We start from the raw sequence: 18432 nt of genomic DNA, 5'->3' as shown, positions 1-18432 counted from the left end.
CCTCTTCATGTATTTGCTGGCCATCTGAATATCCTCCTTGGTGAAGTGTCTATTCATGTCTTCTGCCCATTTTTCAATTAGATTGTTAATTCCTTTGCTGTTGAGGCATTGGAGTGTTCTATACATCTTAGAGATAAATCTCTTGCCAGTTATGTAATTATCCACAAGTATGGATTTATTGCTGTCATTTTTGTTATGTGCTTTTTATGTGGTGTTGATTTCTTTGTTCCATATAATTTTCTGTGCTGGGCTAATTTTGTTTATGAATCATGTTATCACTTCCTTTGTTGCTATTGTTTTTGCATTTGCTAAATATGTATGCTGGTCTTCTTTTTTATTTTGCTGTCAAGGTTTATCATTTTTCTCTGAGGTTTCCCTTTGATTTATAGTTTTCTTTCCAAGTTTAAAACAGTCCATTCTATCTTGTAGTTGTCCTAACTTCCCTCCCATTTAGACATTCTGTAACTACATAGTTTTTTTCCCCTTTTTTGGTTTGCAATTGTCCTCATTTGTCAATTGATGTCTCTGGTTCCTTGTTTACCATTTTCTAGGCTTATTTACTTTGGATACTTTCATAGCTGGGTTGGTTTCTGGGTTATGCTATCATGTGTGTTAGTAGTCAGTTGTTGTTTGATGTTGTTGCTTTTCTGCATAAAGTACTCTTTTTACCATCTCTTGTAAGGTTGGTCTGATTGTAACAAATTCTTTTAATTTCTGCTTATTTGGAAATGTCCTAATTTCACCATCATATTTGAGGGACAGTTTTGCTGGGTACATAATTCTTAGTTAGAAATTTTTCTCTTTCAGGGTTTTATATATACCATCCCATTGTCTTCTCACCTGCATGGTTTCTGCTAAGAAATCTGAGCTTAGTTTTATTGGTTGCCCCTTGTAGGTAACTTTTCATTTTTCCTGTGCTGCTCTCATGATTCTTTCTTTGTGTTTGGTTTTGGTGAGTTTGATGATGATATGTCTTGGTAATTTTCTTTTGGGGTCTATCCTGTTTGGGGTTCATTGGACTTCTTGAATGCATATATTCTCATCTTTCATCATACCAGGAGAATTCTCTTCCAACAAATCTTTGAAAATTTTTTCTGCAGTTTTATTTGTCTCTTCCTGTTCTGGAATTCCAATTGTTGTTGTTGTTGTTGTTATGTGCCGTTGAGTCAGACCCAACTCATAGCAACCCCTCCTTGGGTTTTTGAGGCAGTATCACTATGGAAGTAGATTGCCACATCTTCCTTCTGAGGAGTGGCTGGTGAGTTTGAACCACCAGTCTTCTGGTTATCAGTAAGTGTCTTAGGCACTATGCTACCAGAACTCCCTGGAATTCCACTTATACATAGATTGTTTCTTTGGATGGTATCTCACATGAACATTAGCTGTCTTCATTTTGTTCTGATATTTTTTTATGATTGTTCCTTTTCCAAAGGAGTAGTCAGGTATTTGCCTTCAGTCTCACTAATTCTGTCTTCCATTGATTCAGTTCTGCTCCTTTGCCCATTCAGTGTGTTATCCATTTCTGAAAATTTAATATTAATCTTCTGGATTTCTATGTGTAGATTTTGTATCATTTCTAATTTTTCATTTATTTTGTCATTTTGTTCTTGTATTGTCTTCTGAAATTGTTCTAGGGCTTTCACTGTGTTTTTCTCAATTTTGTGTGTTTTCCTTGGTCTGTCTCTCAATTCATTGAAGATACCTAAATATAATTCTTCTGAATTCCTTATCAGAGAGTTCCAATGCTGCGTCTTCCTCAGGGATGATTTTTGGGTCTGTATCTTGGTTCCTTGTTTCTCCTGCTTTATCTTGCTTCTTTGTGTGCACTGTGATGCTCTATTGTCTCCCAGGCATTATGATGTTTTTGTGTTTATATTTAAATGGTGATTGTATGTTGAAATGACTTGCCCATGATTTTTGTTTTCTTTGGATTTTATCTAAGTAAGGAGAGTACTGTGCTTCTCTATTCAGTAGTTGGCAGCACTTATATACTCACCACCTGTCTCCTTTCCCATTGTCAGCCTTCCATATGTCTCTACTGTCTTTGGCAAATGGAGCTTATTCTTAGGTCCCAGGGATCCAAATGAGAATGCTGTCACTTTGAAATCCAAAGTGGCCACCACTTGTAAACATTCCAAATGGCTGTGCCCTCAGTCACTTTAAATATCCAAAATGGCTGCTACCTGTGAACATTCAAAATGGCTGTGTCCTCATTCACTTTATTTGTTTATATCTATCTATCTATTTATTTTATTGTGATTTGGGTGAAAATTTACAGAGCAAATTCACCTTCCATACAACAATTCACATATACTTTGTCTCATGACATTGACTACAATTTACCCTAATGCAACAGCTCCTCTCCCACTTCCTCCCAATAGTTACCTCTTCCCTGTGTCCATGCACTCCTTCCCTCTGAGTTGTTTCCCTGTGCATTAACAGCCCTTTTTTCTTCCATGATTTTTCTATCCAAGGAATGTATCAACCACATGTAAATTTTCAACTCATATGCCTGCCTTTTGTTTGGCTGGAAGCCAAAGGTGTGGGTTCAATTCCAGACCTGAAGGGCAGCTAGGAGCCATAGTCTTAGGGGTTCCACCAGGCTCTATCAGACCAACAAACCTGGTCTCCCACCCCTTTTTTCCCCCTACTTGATTTTGAGTTTTGTTCCACATTGTTCTCCCTCTCTATCCAGGATCTCTTACATAGATTCCCCTCTGAGTGGTTGACAGTGGTAGCCAGGCACCATCTAGTTCTTCTGAAGTAATAGTCATAAAGGCTGTGGGTCCAGTCGGCTAGAACTAATTGTTTCCATGAATCTTTGGTTTTCTTCTTTCTTCTTTGCTCTGGATGAGGACAGACCTATCGATGCATCTAGATGGCTTCTTGAAAGCTTTTAAGATCCCAGTTTCTACTCACCAAAGTAAGAGGTAGAACAATGTGTTGTGTAGTACATTATGCCAATTGAGTTTGATGTCCCCGGCAACTATGGTCCAGAGCCAACCAGTTCAACTACTCGGTCCCTCTGGGTAGCTGGCTGTGACCAAGAAATGACTACAAACTTGTCCCTTGTCAGCTCTACTGTACACCTGGGAATTCTTACAGATCATACAAATACACTTGTAGAAGCATTGTCTGCCAACCCTATAATGGTCTTGGGCACTCTCCCCGCTGCATAGACATACCTAATAGTTCAGACTGTCTATCCAAAATGGCCACCGCTTGTAACCATTCAAAATGGCTGTGCCCTCGATCACTTTAAATATCCAAAATGGCTGCCACGTGTAAACAATCAAAATGGCTGTGCTTTCCAGACAGCAGAAAATCCACAGCTTAGGTGGTTTCCCTCTTTGCTGTTTCCCTTCCTAGCCCAAAGGCAACAGCACAGTCATCTCTGCAGCTCTTGGTGACCAGGACTGATCTTTAGGTCAATTTTCAGGTCCTAACACCACTTGGAAATATTCAGGCTGTTGGTCCCATCAGAGTAGCTGACAGTCCACTGCTCCAACTGTCTCCATACTCTCTGTTTTGGTTCAGGTTTTTCCACTATTTGGTGCCTAATCCACTTCTGTATAGTTCCTTTTAAAACTCAGGGTTCCAGGATTATCTTCTGTATCTCTGTCAATTGGTTTCTCTTTTCTTTGTTGAAGAGGGTCTGTGTAGCTTGTCTGCCTATTTCTCCATTTTACTGGAAGTCCCACTGTGTCCCTTTTTGGGAAGAGGAAAGGTTGAAGCAGATTGATTTGACTAATCAGTCTATATTAGGATATTTGGAAGGAATATTTGTAAAATAATTTGTGGTGTTGTGCCAATGCCTACAGGGATATCTAACACATTTGTTGATAATTTTAATTCTTGTTGAACTCAAAGTGATCCTTAAATTACAGGAAAGTTATGACAGACTAACCATGGTTTAACAGCAGACTTTCAAGTATTCACTGAATACAGATCTAGGAATTTAAATATGGCCTTCTCTAGAGATAAGCAATTCTCATGAGCAGCCAAAGAAATTTGCCCTTAGGTCTTTAAAGAGTTCATTGGAAAGTCTCCCTCCCCTGGGAGAGATGGCTTGGCAGGAGGGAGAGCCTGCAGAAGTTTTGCTTTTCCAATTTCACACTTTGCTTTCCCCAGTTTTCACAGCTAATATAGATTCAATTTTACCTCCTTTCTCATATCATATTTCATACCTTGACACAGGGCATCTTCCATATTTTGTTCAGATCAAGGGCAGAACACTTAGCCTTAGCTAAATGCTTTTGCAGCTTTGCAAATTTACAACTTGCATGGGAAACTCAAAGAGGTCATAGGAAAATTATTTTTGTTTCTTAAATGATTTTAATTTAGTCTAACAAACCAAGAGTTAAACGTTATCAAACATAAGTTCTATGGCTCATAATTTACTAAATAAAACTGAAATGGATCCCCTCCCCCAAAAAAGACAAGAGGTGTTCAGATGTTTTCAAAAGGAAGATGAAACAATCTTTTATTTTTATCAAGCAAAATATTCTTTATGAGTGGAATACTTGATACTAGTAGATTCTACAGCCAAATGGGTGGCCTTGTGTATACAAAATAATGGAACATCTGACTAAATTTTGTACTTTGGTTTCAGGTTGTTGTTGTTGTTATGTGCTGTTGAATTGGACCCAACTGATAGCTGTTGGACTCAGGTCTTGAAAGGAGTGTCGGTGCGAGGAAGCTACCACTGACTCGATAATGCAAAAGCAAAAGGAACATTTATTAGCTAGCTCGAGCTAGGGTCTCAGCTTACAACGAAGCAGTGGTTTGGGCCAAAGACCCCGTGCTCTCCTACTATTACATTTTTATAAGAAAAATATAGGGTGGAGTAACACTAAGGCAAAGGGGTACAAATGATTGGTTGTTGCTAGGGGGTAGAGAAGGAGGGGTTTGAGGTAAAGCTCTGAGGCGTGGGGGATGTGCTGGAATCCCTGGCATTAAAGACTCCTGGTTAGAGAATAACTGCCTGGAGGGGAGATAAAGCCCTGAGGCGTGGGGGACATGCTGGAGCCAGGTAAAGTTCTGAGGCGTGGGGGACGTGCTGGAATCCCCAGCACTAAAGACTCCTGGTTAAAGAATTACCTGGAGGGCATTAGGACTCAGGCCTCACATTCCTTAGGACTCAGGCCTCACAATAGCGACCCTTCCTTGGGTGTTCTAGGCAGTATCACTACAGAAGTAGATTGCCTCATCTTCTTTCCGAGGAGTGGCTGGTGGGTTTGAACCTTCAGCCTTCTGGTTAGCAGTCAAGTGCCTTAGTCACTATGTTACCAGAGCTCCCGGCACTATGCTAGACACAGCTAATATAGATGACTCATTCTGCAGTGGATTTCTTATCTCTCCCACATTCATTTGATCAGTACACTTGTAAAAAATTAAGTACTGTAACTATTTTAAAAAACAATAAACAAAATCTAATAAGCTCATATAATAAGATCATAAATGACAGATTTGAAGTTCATGCTTTCCAATATCTTCAGGGATTAGTATGATTAGTGATATATCAACTCACAGTTATTGAAGCCTCAAGATTTTTCAAACATGACATTTTAAAAATTAGATCTACGCAGTTATACTGAAGTATAATATAATAATACATAATATCAGTCCAGTTAACTAATTGTAAGAATGCCTTAAAATTTCCTCCAGGTTCTCCATATAGTCTAGGCATATAGAAATTTTACTGGCAGTATTATTTGCATGATTATACCATCATGCCAGTAAAATCAACACTAGTTTTTCCACTCATTCTAGTGCATATACATGTGCATCTGTGTGAATGTGTGCATGTGTGTTCGTGTGTGTGTGTGTGTGTGTCTGTGTGAAGCATCGACTAAGGGTAGCAGCTGGGGTATATGGCTGACAAGATCTTTCCTTTGCCAAAGTAGACCACAGGTTGTAGGATTTTTAGAACAATTGATTTCTGGCATTCTATAATTTCCATTGTCTTGGAGAGAAGCTGGATTTTTTTTTTTTTTTTTAATTTCTTGACTCAAGTTGATTACAGGAGTTTCCATTGTCTTCCTCTTGAACCAAATTTTCTCATTCCCTTTCCTTGAAGGCCCCTAAGCTCTTGTTTTGTGAGATAAATCACTCTCTTTCCTTCCAAAGCAAAATAAAAGGGGCGATTATACCCTGGGTGATTCTTAATTGTCCCAATTAACTAAGTCAGTTTCTGGAGTCTGAGCTGAAAATGAAGCTTCAAATAAGCCTTCAATGAATGGAATTTGTTAAGTCAACTTGTCTCTCTCTTTTTTTTTTTTTTTTTTTTGCAGGAAAGCACAGCTATTTGAATATTAAACTGTATGGCATCACTCTACTTGTACCCTAAAGTTTGTTTAGAAATAAAATGCCCTTTCCATGTATCCTTAAATTAAAAGGGACAAAAAGCAATATTGAGTATCACTTCAGCACATTTTAAGTAGAAGCTTTTCATTTCTTCCAAACATGATCCCCAAACATCAAATCACTATTTACTTTTCATTTTCTTGTATTCTTGTCAGCTTTCTTCTTGTGAGTATCAATATATCAAACAAGTTTTACTAAGTACTGGGTCAATTGTTGTTGCTGTCATTTTGTGCCATCGAGTTGGAACTGACTCATAGTGACCCCTCCTTGGGTTTCTGAGGTAGTATCACTACAGAAGTAGATTGCCCAACCTTCCTTCTGAGGAGTGCCTGGTGGGTTTGAACCACCAGTCTTCTGGTTAACAGTCAAGTGCCTTAGGCACTATGCTACCAGAGCTCCAAGTTTTTAGTATAGTTACAAATATATGCAACCATCACCACTACATAATTTAGATGTGTTATTTTCTTGTATATGGCAGTAATGGAATGATTTATTAATTAGTGGCCCTGATAATTAGAGGAATTTAAGTTAAACATTTTTGGAAAAACTTAAAAATTATCCCTGGAGGAATTTAAACAATTATATACATTTCAAATTACTCTTAAAAAACAAACCAAACTCACTGCCATCTAACTCATAGCTACCTCCATTGACTTTCCTAGTCTGTAAATCATTACAGAAGCAGATTGCCCCAACTTTCTTCCCTGGAACGGCTGGTAGATTTGAACCATTGACCTTTTGGTTAGCAGCCAAATGCCTTAACCACTACACTATCAGAGCTCCTTTTTAAATCACTAGGAAAGAGAAAAGGCAAATACAATATACTTTATTGATTCAAGTAAAGAAGTAAAAAAGAAGACAAGAAAATACATTATAGTCAGCATATAATAAGATAGATAAATACATAATAGTCATTGCAATAAATATGAATACTTTATACCATTTATATTCTATTAAAAGTCAAAGACTCTCAGAAAGGTTTGAAAATCCATCTTTTTGCTGTTTTATGAGGGAGATACCTAAAACCAAATGATACAGAAAAGTTTAATATAAAAGGGTGACCAAGCATTTATTACACAAACACAAACAGAAAACACGAACATGGAAATCTCTGGCAGGCAAAAAAGACAAAAGACATCATTTAAAATTGTTAAATGGAATTGTTCTCATTGCAGTTCTAACAGTTATGATCCTTCATGAAAAATAATATAACATTAAAATACTTGAAACAAAAATATTTAGAAATATAAGGGATAATGAAGAGAAATACAGGTATCATGGGAAAACTCCAGACTTTTTCAGAAAGATCCATACATGTACTATTTTCTTGGCAATTTTGATGGAACATGACCCATCTCTTTTTTGTCTAGGCTGGGAGTGGGCAGGCTTAGATACTTATTTATGGTTAGGTTCCATCCTGCCCCATAATAACACCATTCTTATTTTTATCATTTTGTTGTTGTTCTTGGGTGGTATCATATCTATAAGTGACCCCATGTGACAGAGTAGCACTACCCTATAGGGTTTCCAGGGATGTAATCTTTATGGGAGCAGATCGCCAGATCTTTCTACCATGGAGCCACTGGGGGTTTGAATCACCAACTTTTTGATTAATAGATAAGCTCTTAACCATTGAATCACCAGTGTTCCTTATTACTATCACAGTTGTACCAGTATCTACAAATATCTATCAAAAAAAAAAAAAAAAAAAAACAGTTGCTTTTATTCTTCACAATGTATGAACACTCTCATTCTTTCCTTCCTGATTGTTCTAATTAATCTAGTTTCCCTGCTCTCTTACCTTCTCATTTTTCTTTTAAAGCAATTTTTGGCCATTTGGTTTCACATAGGTGATTTTTTTTTTTTTAAAGGTGCACAGTACATATGAGTGATATTCATTATTTTTCAGGCCAGTTTGTTTATTCAACATAAGGTGACCTCAAGGGTTTTGAAGACTATCTTGGGGCAGTAGTCTCTGGGAGTTTCAGTCCAACAGGCCTGTTTTTTTTTTTTTTTAATTTGTGATTCTGTTTCACATTTTTCTCCCATTCTATTTTATTCCATCTATAGACAGTAGTGGTAGCAGGACACCATCTCGTTCTTCTGGTCTCAGAAGAGTAGATTTATCAGAGTAGATAAATCTGTGGCTCATGCAGGCTATTTTTCCCATAGACAAGTTTTTCCTTAGAGTCTTTAGTCTTCCAAGACTCTTGTTTACACATTTCTAATCATTCTTTAAGATACAGACTCAAATGTCACTTAGTCTCTGAAACATTTTAAAACTTTCCTAGAAAAATTTGATTTTTTTGCAGTTCATTTTCATTTCAATATCACATAATCAGCTGGTGTATAATTCATTCATCCACTGGTCTGGCACCCTCACTAGTTGTTGAGATTCTAAAAACTGTAAATATCTTATTTATTTCTGAATTCTTAGGATTGGCTCTCAGTAAAGAATGGTTTTAAATGGTGTGGTAGTTAAGGGTATGTGTCAACTTGGCTTGGCCTGGTTTTGAGTGTTTGAGTGGCTGGATGTAGTTATCTCCCATGATGAGACTTGTAATAAACTCCGTGGTGGAATTTACTGGAACAGCTGAGTAGTTGCCTTAAGTGTATGGTCTGCTTCTAGCATATTGTTGTTGTTGGGTGTCATTGAGTTACCTTTGACTCAGTGACCATCTGTACACCAGAACAAAATACGGCCCTGTCCTGTGCCAGACTCATGATCCTTACCATGCATAATCCTAAACCCATTGTTGAAGCCACTGTGTCTATCCATCTTATTGAGGGCATTCCCCTTTTTCTTTGACCCTCCACTTTCTAAGCATGATATCCTTCTCCAGATAATGGTCCCTCTGACAACATGACCAAAGTAGATGAGATGAAGTCTTGCCATTCTTCCTTTCAGCTGCATTCCGGACCATTCTGGCTGCATTTCTTCCAGTACAGATTTGTTAGTTCTTTTGGCAGTCCATGGTACTTTCAGTATTCTTCCAACACCACAACTGAAAAGCATAAACTCTTCTTCAGTTTTCCTTATTCATTGTCCAGCTCTCATGTGCAGATGTGGCGATTAAAAATACAGTGGCTTAGGTTAAGTGCACCTTAGTCTTCAAGGAGACATCTTTGATCTTCAGCATTAGAAAGAAGTTTTTGCAACAGATTTGCCCAATGTAATACATCATGTGATGTCTTGACTGCTGCTTCAGATGGTGTTGACTGTAGAATCAACTAACATGAAATCTTTGACAACTTCAATTTTTCTCCATTTATTGTGATGTTGCATATTGGTCCAGTTGTGAGGATTTTTGTTTTCTTTATATCAAGGTGTAATCCATACTGCAGACTGTAGTCTTCAATCTTCATCAGTAAGAGCTCCAAGTCATCCTCACTTTTAGCAGGGAAAGTTGTGTCATGTGCATATCGCAGCTTGTTAACAAGTCTTCCTCTGATCCTGGTGCCATGATCTTCTTCATATAGTCCAACTTCTCAGATTATTTGCTCAGCATACAGATTGAATAAGTATGAGGATAGGATATAACCCTGATACACTCCCTTTCTGATTTTAAGCCATGAGGATCCCCTTGTTCTGTTCCAATGACAGCCTTATGTCTGTGAACCTGGTCTACGCAAAGGTTCCTCATGAGTACAATTAAGTGTCCTAGAATTCCCATTCTTTGCAATGTTATCCATAATTTCTTGTGATCTAGGACTAATCTGTCAGTTTTTTGTACTGTGATGGGTTGCATGTTGCTGTGAGGCTGGAGACAGTTATTACAAATTTCAGCTGGGTCCCCCATAGTGGACAGGTGCCAGCAGAGCTTCTAGACTAAAACAGACTAGGAAGAAGGAGGGAGCCATCCACTTCTGAAAAAATTGGCTAGTGACAATCTTATGAATAGCAGTGAAACATTGTCTGATATATTACTGAAGAACTTTACCAGTTTGGTTGCTTTTTATTTCTCATTCCTGCCTTACTAAACTGGCAAAGACTTCCATTACAATGTTGAATAGGGGTAGTGACAGAGGGTATCCTTGTTTGGTTCCTGTTCACAACGGGGATGCTTTCAGTCTCTTTAAATAATGTTGGCCACTGGTTTGTGTGCATGCCCTTAGTTATATTTAGGAATTTCCCTTCTATTTCTATCTTGCTGAGAGTTTTTGTCAGGAATTGGTGTTGGATTTTATCAAATGCCTTTTCTGCATCAATTGATATGATCATATGGTTCTTTCTTCTGTTTTATTTATGTAGTAGATTACATTGATTGTTTTTCTAATATTGATCCATCCTTGCATACATGGTATGAATTCCACTTGGTCATGGTGTGTTATTTTTTTGATATAATGTTAGATTCCTTGGCCAGGATTTTGTTGAAGATTTTAGCATCTATCTTCATGAGAGATATGGTCTGCTATTTTCTTTTAATAGGTGTATTTGCCTGCTTTGGTATCAGGGTTATGCTTCCTTCATAAAACAAATTTGGAAGTATTCTATTTTTTTCTATGTTCTGGAATAGTTTATGTAGAGCTGGTGTCAGCTCTTCTCTGAATGTTTGGTAGAATTCTCCATTGAAGCTGTCTGTGTCAGGGCTTTTTCTGCTGGGAGTTTTTATTTATTTTCAATTTTTATTGTGATTTGGGTGAAAGTTTACAGAGCAAATTCACTTTCCATAAAGTAGCTCACATACACTTTGTCTCATGACATTGACTACAATTTCCCACAATGCAACAGCTCCCCTCCCACTTCCTCCTCATAGTTACCTCTTCCCCGTGTCCATCCCTCCATGCACTCCTGCCCCCCCAAGCTGTCTCCCTGTACATACACATCCTTTCTATTCTCCCATGATTGATCTCTCCAAAGAGTGTATCTACCTAATGTAAATGTTCACCTCATATGTCTGTCTTTTGTTTGGCTGGAAACCATGGGAATGGATTCAATTCCAGACCTGAAGGGCAGATAGGGGCCATAATCTCAGTGTTGCCATCAGGCTCTATCAAACCAACCAGAAAATCTGGTTCCCTCTTTTTTTTTTTTTTTTGCCCCTCAAACGATATTAAGTTTTGTTCCACATTGTTCTCCCTCTCTATCCAGGATCTCCTACATAGATGCCCCTCCAAGTGGTTGACAGTGGTAGCCAGCACCATCTAGTTCTTCTGGTCTCATAGTTGTATAAGCTGATGATCATATGGTGTACCTGTTGCTTGGACTAATTGTTTCCATGTATCTTTGATTTTATTCATTCTTCTTTGCTCTGGATGAGGAGAGACCCAATGTTGAATCTAGATGGCTGCTTGCTAGCTTTTAAGATCCTAGGCACTACTTGCCAAAGTAGGAGATGGAACAATCTTTTTGTGCAGTATGTTATGCCAATTGAGCTTGAAGTCCCCTCTGACTATGGTCCTGAGCTCACAGGTCCAACTACTCACTCCCTTCAGTGAGGTGGATATGACCAAGAAGTGACTACAAACTTGTCCCTTGTTAGCTCTACTGTATATCCAGAAATATTACAGAACATACAGATACACTTGTAGAAACATTGTCTGCCAACCCTATATATGGTCTTGGGCACACTCCCCACTGCATAGACATACCTAATAGTTCAGCTTATCCACCCATCTATCCACCAGTATATCAATGTTTACTTTCACTGACAAAGCAGTACTGTATGTGCAAAAGGATTCACTTTGTTGTCTGTACCTCCCATGCACCTCTCTGTGTCTTCCTCTTCCTCAATGCCACTGTGTTGATCACTCACATTTGGTACATTGCTGTTCTCTTTTGACTATTTTGGAGAAGTCTTTGGAAGCACATAAAAAGTTAATTTTTAGAAGGTCCCATTCATCTAGTTTCTCTTCTGCTGTTTGTGCATTTGGGGTTATGCTTGATAGTCTATTTATGCCATATATTCCAAAAAACCAAACTCACTGCTGTCAAGTTGGATCCAAGTCAAAGCGACCCCTCCTTGGGTTTCCAAGGCAGTATCCGTATGGCAGTAGATTGCCCAATAACTCCTTGGAAGGAAGATTGGGCAATCTACATCTGTAGTGATACCACCTTGGAAACACAAGGAGGTCTCACTATGAGTTAGATTCAACTTGGTGGCAGTGAGTTTTATGCCATATATTAGGGCCCTTAAATTTGCCCCTAGTATTTCCTAGAGGAACTTTATAGTTTTAAAACCTAAAAACCAAACTCACTGCTGTCGAGTAGGATCTGACTCATAATGACCCCTTTTTGGGTTTCTGAGGTGGTATCACTACAGAAGTAGATTGCCCAACCTTCTTTCCGAGGAGTGGCTGGTGGGTTTGAACCACCAGCCTTCTGATTAGCAGTCAAATGCTTCACATTTAAGTCTTTGATCCATTTAGAGTTAGCTTTTGTGTATGGCGTGAGGTACAGATCTTGTTTCATTTGTCTGTAAATGGATATCCAGTTTTGCCAGCACCATTTGTTAAACAGACAATCTCTTCCCCATTGAATGGATTTCAGCCCTTTGTCAAAGGTCAGCTGACCACAGGTCGATGAATCTATTTCTGGGATTTCAATTCTATTAGATTGGTCTATGTGTCTGTCATTTTATCAATATCAGGCAGTTTTGACTATTGTGGCTGTATAGTAGGTTTTAAGATGCAGGAGTGTGAGACCTCCTACTTTGTTCTTTTTCTTCAGTAATGCTTTGCTTATAAAGTTAGTGATTGTTTTTTTCATATCCTTAAAGAATATTGATGGAATCTGGATTGTGATTGCATTGAATGTATAGATTGTTTTGGGTAGAATTGAAATTTTCACAATGTTCAGTCTTTCTATTCACAACATGGTATGTTCTTCCATTTATGTAGATCTCTCATGGTTTCTTCAAGTAGTCATTTATAATTTTCTTTATACAGGTCTTTTGTGTTCCTGGTAAGATGTATTCCCAAGTATTTTATTTTTTTTTGGTAGTTAATGTAAATGGTATTGATTTCCTTATTTCTTTTTCAATGATCTCTTTTCTGGTGTGTAGGAATCCAACTGATTTTTGGATGTTGATCTTTTATCCTGCCACACTGCTAAATTTCTCAATGAGTTCCGGTAGATTTTTTACTGAGTCTCTTGAGTTTTCCAGGTATAGGATCATATCATCAGCAAATAGGGATAGTTTGACTTCTTCCTTACCAAGAAGTCAAATTCTTGGTAAGAATGCCTTTAGTTTCCCTTTCTTGCCTTATTGCCCTGGTGAGGATTTCCAATACAATGTTGAATAGAAGTGGTGATAGAGGGCAGCCTTGTCTAGTTCCTGTTTGCAAGGGAAATGGTTTCAATCTCTCTCCATTGAGAATAATGTTGGCTGTTGGTTTTGCATAGATGCCCTTTATTATGTTGAGGAATGTCTCTTCTTATTTCTATTTTGCTGAGAGTTTTGATCAGGAATGGGTGTTGGGTTTTATCAAATGCCTTTTCTGCATCGATTGATATGATCATGTGGTTTCTTTGTTCTATTTATGTGGTGGATGATGTTGATTGTTTTTCTAATGTCAAACCATCCTTGCATACCCAATATGAAACCCACTTAGTCATAATGAATTATTTTTTTTATATGTTTTTGGAGTCTGTTGGCTAGGATTTTGTTGAAGATTTTTGCATCTATATTCATGAGGGATATTGGTCTGTAGTTTTCCTTTTGAGTGATGTCTTTGCCTGGTTTTGGTGTCAAGGTTATGCTTGCTTCACAAAATGAATTTGGGAGGACTCCATCCTTTTCTATGTTCTGTAATAGTTTGAGTAGGGCTTGTGTCAGTTTTCTCTGAATGTTTGGTAGAATTCTCCAGTGAAACCATCTGGGCCAAGACTTTTGTTGGTAATTTTTTTATGGCCTGCTGGATTTCTTCTTTTGTAATGGATCTGTTCAATTTCTCCACCTCAGTCTTTATTAGTTTATGTAAGTAGTTTGTTTCTAGAAAAGTGTCCATATCTTCCATATTTTCAAATTTGTTTGAATACAGTTCTTCATAGTGTCCTAATATTATCCATTTTATTTCAGTTGGTTCTGTTGTGATGTCACTCATTTCATTTCTTATTCATGCTATTTGTATTCTTTCACTCTTTTCCTTTGTTAAATTTGCAAGTGGTTTGTCAATTTTAATAATCTTTTCAAAAAACCAACTTCTAGTCTTGTTAACTTTTTTCTATTGTCTTTCTACTTTCTGTTTCATTTACTTCTGTTTGAATCTTTACTATTTCCTTTCTTTTGGTGTCTGTAGGCTTTTCTTGATCTTCTTTTTCTAATCATTGGAGATGTTTTAAAATGTTGATTTTGGCTGTGTGTTGTTTTCTGATGTGTGTGCATTTATTGTTATAAATTGACCTCTGATTACTGCTTTTCTGTGTCCCAAAGATATTGGTATGTTGTACGTTCATTTTCAGTTGATTCAAGGAATGTTTGAATTTCATTTTATATTCTATTACCCAGGTGTTCTTAAAGAGTGTGTTGCTCTTTTTCTGTTGATCTTCCTATTGTTGATTTCTAATTTGATAGCATTGTGATCTGAGATGTTTTTAAGTATTTCAATGTTTTAAAATGTATTAAGGCTTGCTTTATGGCCTAACATATGGTCTATCATAGAGAATGTTCTATGTGCTCTGTAGAAGAATGTATATTGTGCTGTTGTTGGGTGAAGTGCTCTGTAGATATCTACAAGGTCAAGCTGGTGGATTGCATTGTTTAGCTCTCCTGTGTCTTTGTTGAGTTTCTTTCCAGTTGTTCTATCTTTCATTGAAAGTGGTATATTAAAGTCTCCCACTATGACTGTGGAGTCAACTATTTGCCTTTTCAATTCTTTTAAAGTCTGATTTATGTATTTTGGAGCTCTTTCATTGGGTCCATAGATATTTATTATGGTTATATCTTCTTGTTCAATTGATCCTTTAATCACCATATAATGTCCTTCCTTGTCTCTTATGGTGGTTTTTGACTTAAAGTTGATTTTATCAGAAATTAATATCACCACTCCTGCTCTTTTACAGTTGTAAAAGTTATCATTTGCTTGATATATCTTTTTCCAACTTTTGATTTTTAGACTATTTTTGTCTTTGTCTCTAAGGTGTGTCTCTTGTAGACAGCACATTTGTGGGTTATGTTTTCTTATCTATTCTTCAACTCTCTGTCTCTTGAGTGGTGCATTTAATCCAGTGATATTCAATGTAATTATCAACAAGTAGGAATTGGTTGCCATCATTTTGTTATGTGTTTTCATGGTGTTCCTTGTTTCTTTGTTCCATATAATTTTCTGTGCTGAGCTCATTATGTTTATGAATCGTGTTATTATTTCCTTTGTTGCAATTGTTTTAGTATTTGCTAAATATTTGTGTTTGTCCTCTTTTTTATTGTGATGTGAAGGTTTATGCTTATTCTTTGAGGTTACCCTGTGATTTTTAATTTTCTCTCTGAGTTTAGAACAGTCCATTCTATCTTGCAACTCTCTTGATTTTCTCACCATTTAGAAGTTCTGTAACTACACTATTTCTTCCCTCTTTTTGGTTTGTAGTTGTCCTCATTTGTCAGTTGGTGTCTCTGGTTCTCTGTTTACAATCTTGTAAGTTCATTTTACTTTGCATATTTCCAGAGCTGTGTTGGTTTCTGGGTTATGTCATCTTATGTATTCATGGTTGGTTGTTGTTTGCTATTATTGATTCTCTGTTCAAAAAACTCCCTTTACTATTTCTTGTAAGGTTTGTCTTGTTTTGAGAAATTATCTTAATTTCTGTATATCTGGAAATCTTCTTATTTCACAATCATATTTGAGGGACAGTTTTGCTGGGTATATAATTCTTGGTTGGAAAATTTTATCTTTCATGGTTTTACATATACCATCCTATTGCCTTCTCACTTGCATGGTTTCTGCTGAGAAATCAGAGCTTATTCTTTCTTTTTTAAAAATTTTATTTAATTTTTAAATTTTTTATTTTAAGAGTTTGTTTTACATTCAAGACTACATGTACATTTAGTTTGACTCCTCATTTACTATCCACAACCTTAATTCAGTCTTCTCCCTTCCCTACCCAGTAACCCACCCCTTGTGCCCCTCATATTTATGCACTCCTGTGTGTCCTGGATTTCCTCTATTGAAATGCAGCCCCTCTGGTGCCCCATGGTTGATTGCTCCAAGGGATGCATTACCATAGAGTATGTGGGTGAGTCATCCTTGGTTAAGTGGTCTGCACATACATCTTGTTTACTATTGGGCTGAGAGCCAGCCCCTGTGAGTGAGTTTATTCCAGGCCCAGAATGTATCCCAGGACCATAGTATTGGGGATCTCACCAGACTCCATCCAACCAGTAATTCTGGTCATTATTGAGTCTTTTATTATTATTATTCTGTTCCATGTTTTCTTCCCACTCTATCCAGCATCTCCAGATTGATCCTTTCCTGAGTGGTTGGCATTGGTAGCTGGGCACCATCTAGTTCTTCTATTCTTAAGGGCCATTGTGTCCTAGGGCTGATGTATTCCAAATGCCCTTGTTTTTTTTTTTTTTTTGCACACTTCTGACAATAGAGATCATTAGCTGCATCTTAGATGGCTGCTTGAATGCTTTTAAGACCCCAGTTGCTACTCACCAATGCAGGATAAGGAACAAGACTTTTATGTATTTTGTTGTGCCAATTGAGTGTGCTGTCCCCCAGTACTATGGTCCTGGGTTGGTAGATCCATTGGATCTTTCTTCCACAGTGTCTGGCTGAATCAGAGCTTATTCTTATTGGTTTTCCTTTGTAGGTGACTTTTCACTTTTCCTGTGTTGCTTTCAGGATTCTGTCTTTGTCTTTGGTTTTAATGAGTTTGATGATGATATGTCTTGGTGATTTTCTTTTGGGGTCTATCCTGTTTGGGATTCATTGGACTTCCTGAATGTATATGTTCTCAACTTTCTTCATATCAGGGAATTTCTCTTCCAAGAAATCTTGGGCAATTTTCCCTGTGGTTTTCTTTTTCTCTTCCTGTTCTGGAATTGTGATAACATTTTGGTTATTCCTTTTAATGGTATCCCACATGAACCTTAGGCTTTCTTCATTTTTTTTTTTTTTTTAATCTGTTTTTCTGATTGATGCCTATTCAGAGATGTATTCAGGTATTTGTCTTCAATCTTATTAATTCTGTCTTCCATGATTCAATTCTGCTCCTTTGCCCTTTTAATGTGTTACCTATTTCTGAAAATTTGCAATTAATTGTCTGGATTTCTATCTGTAGATTTTATATCAGTTTTAATTTTCCATTTATTTTGTCATTTTGTGCTTTTATATTCTTCTGAAATTGTTCTAGGGTTTTGTCTATGTTTTCCTAAATTTTGTAAGTGTTTTCCTTGATCTGTCTCCCAATCCTTTGAAGATAACTAAGTATAATTCTTTTTAATTCCTTATCAAGGAGTTCTAATCCAGTCTCTTCATGAGGGATGTGTTCTGGTCTGTATTCTGCTCTCTTGTTTCTATTGTTTTATCTTGTTTCTTTGTGTGGAGTGTGATGGTCTGTTGTCTCTGAGACATTGTGACGTTGTTTTATTTAGATCTCTGTTAACTGTTTGTGAAGAGCAGTTAGGCGTAAGTCAGGTTCTTCTTGGTGGTTGCATATCATTGATCAGTTAGTGCGGAAGGAAGTGGTGGCTCTCAGTCAGTAAGTGGAGCTACAGGAGGTGTGGATGTCATTGTGTTTTATGGGCATAGTTGCTGTCTCCCACTAAGTTAGACAAAAACACCAATTGAAAAACTATCAAAAAATAAAAGTTAGCAGACAAAAAACACACCACATAAACACACAGGAACAATCACCAAAAGAGGAAAAAAGAAAAGGGGGGGGGGAACCCTGCAATAATTGTTGAGACATCAATAAGAGAAAAGAGGTAGAGCAGGAGATAAATGAAGAAAAAAATGGAAAAAATGCAAAAAGAAAAACAAGGAATAGTGTTAATCACAAAGAAAAAATGCAAACCAGGAACAGAGGAGGGAAAAATCTGAAAATTTGACCCTGGGAAGGGAAGAATAAAGAATAATAATAAAAATATTGTTAATAATAATTATTATTATCATTTTAAAACA

This window comes from Orycteropus afer, unplaced genomic scaffold, assembly GCF_000298275.1.
Source record: "Orycteropus afer afer isolate SDZICR_OR568_19922 unplaced genomic scaffold, OryAfe1.0 scaffold00212, whole genome shotgun sequence".
Classification (NCBI taxonomy): domain Eukaryota; kingdom Metazoa; phylum Chordata; class Mammalia; order Tubulidentata; family Orycteropodidae; genus Orycteropus; species Orycteropus afer.
Note: the sequence above shows the minus strand (reverse complement) of the source record.